We start from the raw sequence: 11,930 nt of genomic DNA, 5'->3' as shown, positions 1-11,930 counted from the left end.
AAGTGGCTAGTGACTAAAACTGTCTTACAAATGTAGTGAAGTAAAAGTAGCCTCAATATTTAGTTACTACTAGTGCAGTGTCCCCTGAGTCAGAGTGAGTCTGGGCCCGTTTTCTTTCTACGGAGTCGTCAGCTGTCCTTATAGACAACCTTTGATCTGTGGCCTCTGACGCCTTTGTTGTGGCGCTCTGAGTCCAACAAGCCAATCAGCACGCAGCTCCTGTGTGGAACGCCTACCACTGTGTCGGTCGTCCAATCAGATCGCTCCTGGAGCCGGACGCCATTTTGTCGGTTTATAACTGGGTGTCTGGGGCTCGTGCTGGCCGCTGGCTGGAACCTGTTGCTCCGCAGTTCCGTGTTGTGCAATGGACGGGTGAGTTGTTCCAGCTCCCACTCCTCTCAAATGTAGCTCTGACGGGTTCAGGCCCACCGGAGAACGGTAACATAAGAACATCGCCGGGCAATGTTTTTACAGAGAGCAGCCGATGCTGTTGTTTTTAGCTCAGCTGTCGGTAAAGTTGTGTCTGCGGTAGCAGCAGGAAGCTAAGTTAGCCGAGTTAGCATCGAAACGGGCCATTCTCTGCGGACACAAGTCCACACCAAACTTCACAAACAAAAGCTAGAATTTGAAGGTTTCCTGGGCATATAGCGAGGTTTCCAAACCGAATAAGAGCCATTGATCGGAATGATGAACAAGTGGAAGGTAGAATCCCTAACTTTGAGCAGCCTCACGGTGCTCTCACGCCCACTGCGGACACTCCTTCACTGGGGAAGTTTGGCTTTTGTTGAAACTCTCACAGTCAGATATGTGGAAGAGCTGAAGAGCTGTGTTCTGGACGGATGGATGTTGGTATAGTTGTAGTAAAGTGGTGGAGGACAGACTGAAGAACTTCACAGAAACTTTACTAAACTAAATTTTTACTAAAGTCGACGTAGCTTCGTGTGTTAGTGCTGATTTGGAAAATACTCGTGGAAAATATCTTTCACACGACATTTTTTAAATGTGTAGTTCTACTTGGATTCCCAGTCTTCAGCCTGGGAGAGAGTGAAGGAAAGTGGCAAATAAAGAGAAGTCCTATTTTAACAGTGACGATCTGATGGTTTGTGACTGAGGAATGTAATTTAAAAAATATTTTTTTATATGGAGATCTGTTTTCACTAGAGTCTGTGAAAGTAACAGGTGTTAAACTGTGTTAAACTGTGTTTTGAGGACTGTGAGGCCGCCACTGAAGCACAACCTGAGCATCATCGGTATTAATTGTTGTTCTAACCTGATTCTCCTGTTGGTCATTCAAAATGTTGTTGTCAAAGGGAGGAAACAGGAGCTAACTAACCAGTTTGTCTTGCAGCTGTTTGAAGATGCACTTGATGTTTCCAAAGCTAGACCTGCTGAGCAGAAACGAAAGTGTCAGTTTTCCATTCTTTAGTGTGATTGACAGTAGGTTGAGTCAGTAAACATGTTGACAGCGTGTTGTCTTCCTCCTGAAAACACTCAACAGTGGAATATAAAGAATATCTGAGCTGCCGTCAGGAATGGAGACTGTGGGCTGTTTGAGTTCCTGTTGTGAATATTTGTGCTTTGTCAGGACTCATTCGTGCCCCGAGGGGTCCTGTTCTAGCTACTTTACAGCCTGCACAGTGTTGTCAGCCTCGGCCCGACCAGCTGGTTTTTCTTGTGTCACCTCAGTGACTAAGTCATTTTGTCTAATACTGTGCTGCTTGTGTACATTTTCACCTTTGACAAATACATGTACGTGTTCTGATGCACCACATGTTGGTGTAGTTTTCTGTTGAAATGTGAGTTTTTAAGTGTTGTTTTTTGTTTAGTTTTTTTTTGTTTGTTTTTTGTCTTTAGAAGTTGGTCATTCTTCAAAGTTTCCTGCTAAATCTACTGCATGCTGTTCAATGTCAGGTGAGGTGCTGTTTGCAATGAGATTCCCTCTAGTTAAATATTCCTGAGGAGCTAAAGAGGCTACAGAATTGTCTGTGCTACATGTAGTGAATGTGTTAAAGTCAATACTAATATCTGTCATTTTATAGACCAGTTACAGTTTATCTCCGACTATATGTTCAGTCGGAGAGTGAAGATGATATATTTTCAGTGTTGTGGTTCATGGGATTGGTCAACATTTCGACACTTCGGACACTTTGTGATTAAACTAAGAGACAGCTCTGGCATTCAGGATGGTCCTGTTCTGTCTGTGGCATTTTCTGAATGATGGGTCCACTTTGGCTGCTGCTGTATTGTGGTTGTACTGGAAACCAGCAGGAAGTGGAAGTGAAGCCTCAGCTGTGTCTGGATGCACAGAAATAGACATGTGACCATTTTCCTGCAGGCGCGATGAGTTTGATTTGTAATCAGGTTTAATGTGTGCAGGAGAAGCTGACGTCAAGTTGGAGCTCAGTCATTGTTCTCTGTGGATAATTCAACTGGCTGGACGATGGTCCACCATTTATTATAAGATAAACTTTATTAATCCCCAAAGGTAAATTCAGATATCATCTGCTCTGTGATGGAGAGCTGAGCTGTTCCAGTACTCGGTTTTTAATGGACTGATATATTTAAGATTAATAATAATAAAAAAAAAACTCACTGTATGTTGATGTTTTCCTTAAATACAGGGAAATGACCCGATCAGCACATTTCACAGTGTAAGAAAACACAGTGACACAATTTCTAAACTCAGCGTTTGTATTTCTTGTCATTTCTCAGCTGATAGTCACTGATCTGCAGGGACATAATCGACTCAGACCAAATATGTTATTTTTGGTAAGTTAGGGAGTGTTTTCACTCAGCATCAGTGTTTATTCCACTTTTACAATTTCAACGATTCTGAATAAATCTTCATCCAATTTTCTCAGACTGCTAATAATAATTATTCCCAGAGTTTTTTTTATTATTCCTCATTAATCCAGTGAAACATGAACAAAATATCTTTTATATAAGATATTTATAATATATATTACGTATTTGCAGAGCTTAACAGGACGTCTCCGGGCTCATTGATGGTCAGAATAGTCTGTTTTACCTGGTAACGGATTTATGTGTTTTGGTTTTCAGTCTCTGAGTTTGGTATGTCCATGTTTATTTCAGTTTTTTTGAAGTAGTGCTGCGATACAGTTTCAAAACTTTCTGTCTGGGTGTTGTCTGAGTCTGCCCAGTTCTTTGGATTTGATTTTTGAATCTCTGTCTGAAAGTAGCTTTAGAAGTCGCATTAGTTCTGCTCACACATTAGAGTCTGGATTTGATTTCTAGTACATTAGTCCATTTCTTCTTGTAAAACTTTCTGCTTCGTGTTTGTTACTAACAGTTATTTATTGACTTCATATTTATTTGGTTGGGTCATTTGTAACAAGACGGTAGCAGATTCTGGGCCACGTCCATCCTACGCCTCAAATGTGGAAGCTGGTAAATGTTGTACTGATTGAATTCTGTGTTGCTGTTACGAGACTTTTTGACTAAACCTGTTGATGACCTCAGTTTAGACCAGCGCTTCTGATGAGAGCATTTTGGAATCAATGACTGAAACTTAGGACCAAATTGATTCCAGGAAACGATATTCATCTCTCAGAGCAAAGAAAACACAGAATCTGATCTGATATTAAAAGAACGCTCAGGAAACATCCTTCATCTTCATACAACACCAGCACTGTCAGTTACTACGAGCGCTAGATGTTATTTAATTCCACACACACGATGGGGCTGGACCAAAGGTATGGTCAGTAAACCGTCTGACAACATGCACCGGACGATGTTGTGGGAATTCACGAGGTCAACACTTTCTGTCCTCCTGTCACCTGAGCAATAACCTCCAGGAGGAATGAAAGTTTCTCTAGTTTGAAATGTGAAAACAGACAGTAAAGTGAAAGGTTTCATCATGTATGTTTTCTGATATTTTATAGACACAACAATGAAAACTAACCAGTGATGTTGTAGTTTACACACACACACACACACACAGTCCAGACTCAGATTCTAATAAGTTTATTTGTGAGTCCACTGGACGTTTGTCTCCGTAATAAAATTCCTTCCAGGCGCTTCTAAAATAAAGCATTGATAAGAATAAGAAAAGCTAATCAGTTCATCATCAGTACTTATTGACAGCCGTAGACTTCGGTGTCTGTACAAACAACCTGAGATCACGGCGGCTGCGGCTCGCATCAGCTCAGAGAGATTGTTTATGGGATTACTAAAGGCCAACACATCATTACGTCCAATCTACCTGTACGCAGAACTACATGTAAAAAAATACTCATTTTAATCGTCATCTTAAATTACCTTCGGTCTAAGTTTAGGCTTTGTTCTCAGATCAGTTTCCCTTCAATTCAGGATTTTCTAGAAAAACTTGACTTCTTCATCTTGAATCTAGAAAAAGAGCAATAACAATTTTAGTTTTAATAATGAAGTCACTCGCTGAATTTTTCACGCACACATAATGATTAATGCAAATTAATGTAAAATAATAAAAGACTTGATGGAGCAAAGCTAACAGTTTCCCTCTGCTTCCAGTCTTTGCGCTAAGCTAGGCTGAACAGAGAGGAGTGTGATCTCTATATTCAGACAACAGGATGTTTAAAATGTCAAAATATCCTGTAAAACCAGAAGCAGTTTGTGCCGTGTAGCTCTGTCCATGCTTTAACATACGGGTTAGGTTGAATAAAGCTCAAAGTAAAAGCCTCCGAGGATTTTGTTTGCAGTGATGCTTTGCTCGTCCCCTGCTCGTCTCCTGCTCTGACCTGCTCGACTCTGCTGCTGCTTTTCAGGCCGAATTTCATCAGAAAACAGTGAAAGGTTGCAGCTTTTCACCCCCCTCCTCCTCCTCTGTGTGCTCGAGCATGTACTTCAAAGTTTCTCCCGTGTGTGTGTGTGTGTGTGTGTGTGTGTCCAATGAAATGTGGGTCAGACATTAAAATGCATGAGCGGGGAGCAGAAAGCATGATGAAGTGCTGAGACACGAGGAGGAGAGAATATAAAAATAACTGGAGGAGCGGCTCTGACACAAACCTCTCCCTGCTGACGCCACGCTGCCACGCTATTGGTCTGTACCACCAACACACATTAGAAAAAGAGAGAGAGGCACGTCTCCCATCACTGCTCAGATCCAACTGCAAAAACATGGTCAGTTTCCAGGAATCTAACACAAATTATCCAAGTGACGAGAAAACACTCATTTAAAGAGAACCAGTACCAAACACTGCTGAATCCTACAAATCACACCCGAAAACTGGCTCCAGGACGTTTCTAACGTCAGCTGCTGGTTTCACTGCTCACATCCACAGCACATTCAGGTTACAATTCACTGAAATATCTACAGCAGCATGAGTGCATGAGGTTTTCTATCAACATCCTCGCTCTCTCATTTCTGATGGATCGTAGTGAGAGCTCCTGACTAACGTGGAGGCCTGACAGACGCTGACTTCCTCCAGTTGGTGAAACCATAAAAACAACGATCGTCCTCCTCGTCATGAGGGAATCTCGTTACTCTACAGAGTTTACAATAAGTCAAATTGTTTGGTCTCTGCTTTTTCTGGTCTCTGCACGTTAACGGGAACGCTCTGAGGAAAAGGACAAAGTGCAGATTCTGATTTCAGAGCTGTGACGTCTGAAAGCTGCAGATCAAAACCAGATGGAGCTGAAACTCCAGCTCGGTGAACGTCCAAGAACCAAGAGGAGGCTGCTGTAGGTTGGTGCGAGTGAAGACGGATCAAACTTTCACACACACAACTGAGAGTTAAAGAGCATCAGTTTCCATCTGGCTAAAATCACATTTCTATTTTTTTATTTTGCTGAATCACACTAATTGATCCATTTGACCAAACTACTGAATGAACGTTTCTCTTTTATTAATAATAATTCTAATTCTTATTCAGTATTGTGTTGAACCTCGTCCAGCTGCTCTGATCAAGTCCCTCATGTTGGTGCAATGTAACAAACTTGATATTTAATAAAGAAGCTGAGGAAATGTAAATAAGAAAACCACTATCGTGGCTCACGTTGTGAGTCGACAAATGTTTATATGTGGAGAATCTGACGTGTAATACCTGCTGAAATAGAAAATTTACAACACGTAAAATCCCAGTTCACGCGTTTCTGAGCTTCCATCTCCAGCTCTAGTTCTCTGCTGGATTACAAATGTGCAGCGACACTAAAGTTTTCACTTCTGTGTGAAACTCAGATCCACAGAACGTTACTGTAAATTCTCTCGTTCTTTCTGAAGGAAATAAATTGGAACATTTGAAGAATAAATGTGACAAAATGAACCTCTTTTCTGAAGTATTCACCACATCAGTTCCTGCAGCTGAATAAGAGAAGCTGTTATATTAATGAGCGGCACTTCCTGTGTGTGGATTTTTGTGATCGTTCGGCCGTCCTGTCTGTAACTGTCCGTCTGAGGCCACGCCCGGCTGCTCTTCATGCAGGTCGGGGTGAAGCTTGGGGGGGTTAAGTGGGTCGAAGCAGCGGGGGGCATGGTCGACCTCAGAGTTAAGAGGCGGAACAAAATGGCGGCTGCAGCTGTGCATTTCTGTTTTGTACTGTGGATAAAAACCGTCCGCCATTTTCTCCACCAGCAGCGCAGGAGTCAGGTGGAGAGAAACCTGCCAGACAGCGGACGGGGAGTTAACGAGCCACTTAGTCAGTCAGACACGACGAGTCGCTGTCAGATTAACAAGTGATAAAGACGTGATAAATATGATATTACAAAGGTCCAACTCAATCGAAATGCTTTTATTGTGTGTTTAACCTTTGACCGAACCGGTTTTCCCTCCTCCGTCCAGACTGGACCTTCAGTACATAAACGGACGACGAACGGGTTCCTTCTGTCTGGGACGTGAACGAACAGCTTTTTTTTCGTTCCCGTGTCTTTGAGCTTTCCTGCAGCTCGAACAGGAAGCAGAATGACGTGTTTAAGGGAGCAGACCACGGATCAGGTCTGAAGCAGCTGTTGTGTTTTCTGGTTCTGAAAGTTCTCACGTATTAAAATCAGTCACAGTTTAATGCTGCAGACGTTGAATCAGTCTGAAGTGGATTCATTCAGGATGAACTCATGTTTTCCACTGTTTGTTCGACTCACACGTTGGTTTTTATTAGATCCATCAGGTCCCAGACTCTCCTCTTAGTCTCGGCCCGTTTCTCTCTGCTGCTGTGGGGCGGTTCGGCTTTGAGGAACACCCTTAATGAAGTTAACATTTTTGGGGTTTTGTGTTTTTGGCTTTGGGACTCTGCAGCCACAGAGGAACGCTTCATTTCCTCATAATTTCATTTACTGACACTGAGTCCACTCACGAGTAAAAAATGTTTTAACAGCAGAAGCTCTGAGATCTGGAGACAGAAAAGTGCACAAAGAGCTTCAGTACGCAGGGAAATCCTGCAGCATCAGCAGAAACAACAACAGGATGGTTCTTAAAGAGGCCTATGGCAACACAACACGGACAAAAACTACAGCTCAGCCTAGTAAAACACATCAAGTTCTCTGAACGACATGTTTCAAGACAATGAGCAGAATCACATCGTGCAGCATTTGTTCCTGTTATGCTGCTTTTCCACTGCAGGAACCGTTGAGAGCGTGACAAACGGTTCTGCTTCGGTTTCCCGCTGCGCTTGAGCAACACACACTGCAAAAGCAACACACAAAAATACACAATATACAAAAATTTAACACCAGTTGTCCAAGAAAAAGAAGGACTGTAGGACTGGAACCAGAACACGAGTCGTTTCTGTGACCACTGACGTGAGGTTCAGCTGAGGAAACCGATCGTTTGCAGGTTTCCTCGACCGCGGCGCCTGCGACACATTAGTGTCAGAAACTGGGAGGAAGCTGAGGGGCCGTGCGTGCCGGGCTGGTTGGGTCAGGGTCGGCTGGTGCATATGAGCAAAGCTGTACACGTGCACGTGTTGGTGTGAGCCTCAGGTGGAGATTTGTCTGTTTGCTAAAATTAATCCTGAAAAACAATAATCAATAAATAAATGTACAATAATCAACAAGAACTGCTGACGAAGCTCATCGTGACAGTAAAGGTGCATTGACTTCACCGTTTCCACCAGTTTAATCTGCCTCCCAGTAAAGTTCTTAGGAAACTAATGACATGTGGACAGCAACGTGCAGCTGTAACGCAGGATGAATCTGCTGGAAACAGTCTGCAGACACGCCGAGAGCTGCGTTACCAACATTTCAGAAAAAGTCAGACAGACGTGAAAACCTGAGTGAAGACGAAGGACAGAGAAGAGATGAAAATAAAAATGTTTCACTGGATTTAATGGAATCCTGGTGTTTACGGTTCACTCTGATCCACAACAGATGACGGTTCTGTGGGTTCAAGGTTGATCTCACTGTGTGTGATGAGAAAGTTCAGACACATCGTCAGAGGAAAACACTGAACCGTTAAACTGAGGCAGCGACAGGAAAACTAAAGTTCTCAGGTCGAACAAGGTCACAGAAAAACCTGAACACAACACAAAGCCCACAACATAAAGACGATTGGGCCGTCAGAGCAGCATGTTGTCGTCTGTGAGCAGAACTCGCTCGTTACACGATTGTTGAACCGGAAAGAAACACAACTGCATTTAACGCGTCCCTGCCTGGTTACTGGATCTGGATCTGCTGAGGTCGAGGCAGATGGCCTCCCAGCCTGAACCTGGTTCTGCTGTTAAAGGGAGTTGTTATATATGTTAAATAAAGATCAGTGATGTGTTCGTGTGCATGAGTGAAGAGAGGATTTAAAGCGGCACGTGGCGCTCAGACCGAGGCGGCCCATGTTCAGGTTTGTGTCTTTCTGGACCCTGACCCACGTCTCTGGGCTCAAACCGTCTTTTTTCGCTGCTTCACTTCTTGCTCTGTGTGTTTTTATGAACAGGCCTCGTTTCTTCTGGACACCTGACGTCACCTGAACCACCTGAAGTCTGGAGCACCTCCGTTAAACTAAAGATGACCTACAGGAGGATCCGTTCCTGCACACAATTCAATTCAATTTTATTTGTAGAGCGCTTTTTACAATTGACATTGTCACAAAGCAGCTTTACACAACCAAAGAACAGTACATGAACAGTGAATGTGTAAGAATCATAATAATCAGATTGTCCCTGATGAACAAGCCGAGGGCGACGGTGGCAAGAAAAACTCCCTGAGAAGGCAACAGGAAGAAACCTTGAGAGGAACCAGACTCAACAGGGAACCCATCCTCATATGGGTGATTACATGCTGTGTAGGCAGCAGGCAGTCCAGTATAACAGTTCATCCGAACACACAACCACAGGATACTATCAAGTACTACTGAAAACTAGGAGCCGGGAGGTGGTACTGCAGTAGGTGACGTGCAGCAGCACGCGTGAGGAACTCTCTGCTAATGAGAACCAGTCGAGGTCGTGGTCCTCCTCAGCATCACCTCGTCTATGTGAAATCTAATATTTTCTCCCGTTTAGTCAAAATCTTCAACTTCACACGCCAGTGTTGTGAGAGTGCACGTGCACGTGCATGTTCAGAGATGATTGATGAAGCAGGTGGAACCTGGAAAACTACAGGGAGACTAAAACATCAGGCAGCTGCAGACTCACATCTGGAGGACCACACACGCACACACACAAACACGCGCAAGCGTCTCTGAGAGGCCTGTTCCTTTTTAACACGCTCTTATTTTGAAACGCTCGGCTGCCAAAGTCCGAAGCTTTCCAAAATAAAACTGTAAAACGCTGCAACACGACAATAAACCAAAACCACCGCAGCCTCCTATTGGACACTGACACGGCCGCAGCTGACCAATCAGAGCAGAGAACGGAGAGGTTAACTCTCTGCTGCCAGGTAAAGGAAGCAGGAACGGCCAATAAAAAAGGACAGGTGAGCGACAGGTGAGGTCAGAGGTCAGAGGAGCTGCTCTGAATATTCAGACTTTGCTGACCTCTGCTGCTTGTTGGTCAGTGACCTCACGTCCTTTGTGACCAGGTGAAACCTGAACGGTAAAGGTTCACATCAAGAATAAAACACTTCAAACGGAAGAGGTTTACAGAGGGCCCCCGGGGTCCGGGCCCCTCCAGCCCGACTGGTTCATCTGGATGATCGGAGCTGGATCCGTTCTCTGCCGCTGCTGCAGCAAACTGTCGGACTGAACCTGGTTCTGGATCCTGCCTCTGGATATAGAAGGTTTTTCTCCTCTCCCCTGTTTTAATTAAACGTTTCTTCACTGGACTCAGAAAAACCAGGATCTGTACTTTGAAAACGACCTAAAACGGACTCAGTCACATGTTTAAATCCTCTTTATTTAAAGGTCTCAGACCAGGTCTCGGTCCAGGTCTTTGTGGATATTTAATTGATTAACTCATCCCGTTTCTCATCCCCTCCCCCGCTTCTACCGGTTCCGGACCGGGTCTTACCTTGGGTTCGAGCTGTTCCAGTAGACCCCGTACCGGTCGGAGATGATCCGGTCGTCGGTGACGGCGGCGCAGAGTCGGAGCAGGAGGCCGAGCAGCAGCGGCAGCAGCGGCCGCCCGGAGCGCTCCATGTGCGGCGGCACGGCGCGCTGCGTCCCGGCGAACATCCGCGTTTCTTCTCTTCCGCTGTGAGCGCGCTGCGACCCGAAGAGAGCAGAACCAGAACCGGGTTCGCTGAGTTTGGATCCACACAGGTGATCGAAGCTCAGTAATCAGCGGTTAAATCTTCATTCTCCCGCGTTTCTCTGCGTATTTCCAGCTGCGCTAAAGATCCATGACGCGGCTTCATGTGAGGAGGAAAACCCGCTTTAGAACCCCGTAAACTCGTCCAGATCCGCGTCCACGAAGTCAAACTGTCCCAAAGTTTCATCTTCACTCAGTCAGAACCAGAACCGAGACGCGGCAGGACCGAGTGTTCGCCGTCAATTAGCGCGTCCATGTGCGTCCTGCTGGAAACTAAACCCGCAGAAGTGCGGCTCTGTCCCGCAGCCCTGCTTCGGGGTCTTCGGGTTCCTCTTCGGGTTCCTCTTCGGGTTCCTCTTCGGGTTCCTCTCTAACTTTCCGAGCAGCAGCTCCGGAGCTCCGCCGCGACGTCTCCCCCAAAGTCTCCCCGCTGCTGTTCGTCTGCAGCCGCTGTCGAAGTTCAAGACCCCCCCGTCGTCCTGCGGCTGTGCTGCGGGTCCCTCCACCCTGAGCCCGCTCGAAACTTTCCGAGGCTCTCGGTCCTCGCCCCTCGGAGCAGACCGAGCTGAACGGGTCGGTGCGGACCAGAACAAAGAAGGAACCGAGACAAAGTTAGTTGGAGCTGCAGGAGGAGCGTTCGGTGTGCTCACCGGCTCAGCTCCGCACTGCTGCTCCCGGTGCGTCCTGATGGGCGGGGCTTCTCACGCACGGTGCCCCCCCCCCCTCGCCGAGGTCTCTGATCTGTACATGGACAGAGTGCGCCTCAGAACCCGAACCTGCCTAAGAGACACCAGACCCGTAGCGAGGTCCTGGTACTGGTGGATCCTGGTGGATGAGGATCCAGACTCTGCAGACCACCTGCTGTCCGACCCCCAAACCCCAAACATTTCACTGCACAAGGCCGCTAAGTAGTACTGCCAGTAGTAGGTAGTAGCAGTAGTACTGCCAGTAGTACTGATACTGATGGTAGTACTACTTGATGAAACTAGAATGAGAATTAATTAACTTCCACAAAACTGTAGACTCAGTACCACACAGTACACAGAGTATAAACTGTAGACTCAGTACCACACAGTACACAGAGTATAAACTGTAGACTCAGTACCACACAGTACACAGAGTATAAACTGTAGACTCAGTACCACACAGTACACAGAGTATAAACTGTAGACTCAGTACCACACAGTACACAGAGTATAAACTGTAGACTCAGTACCACAGAGTACACAGACTATAAACTGTAGACTCAGTACCACACAGTACACAGAGTATAAACTGTAGACTCAGTACCACTCAGTACACACTGTAGACTCAGTACCACAGTACAC

The sequence above is a fragment of the Anabas testudineus genome, chromosome 4 (assembly GCF_900324465.2).
Source record: "Anabas testudineus chromosome 4, fAnaTes1.2, whole genome shotgun sequence".
Taxonomy (NCBI): Eukaryota; Metazoa; Chordata; class Actinopteri; order Anabantiformes; family Anabantidae; genus Anabas; species Anabas testudineus.
Note: the sequence above shows the minus strand (reverse complement) of the source record.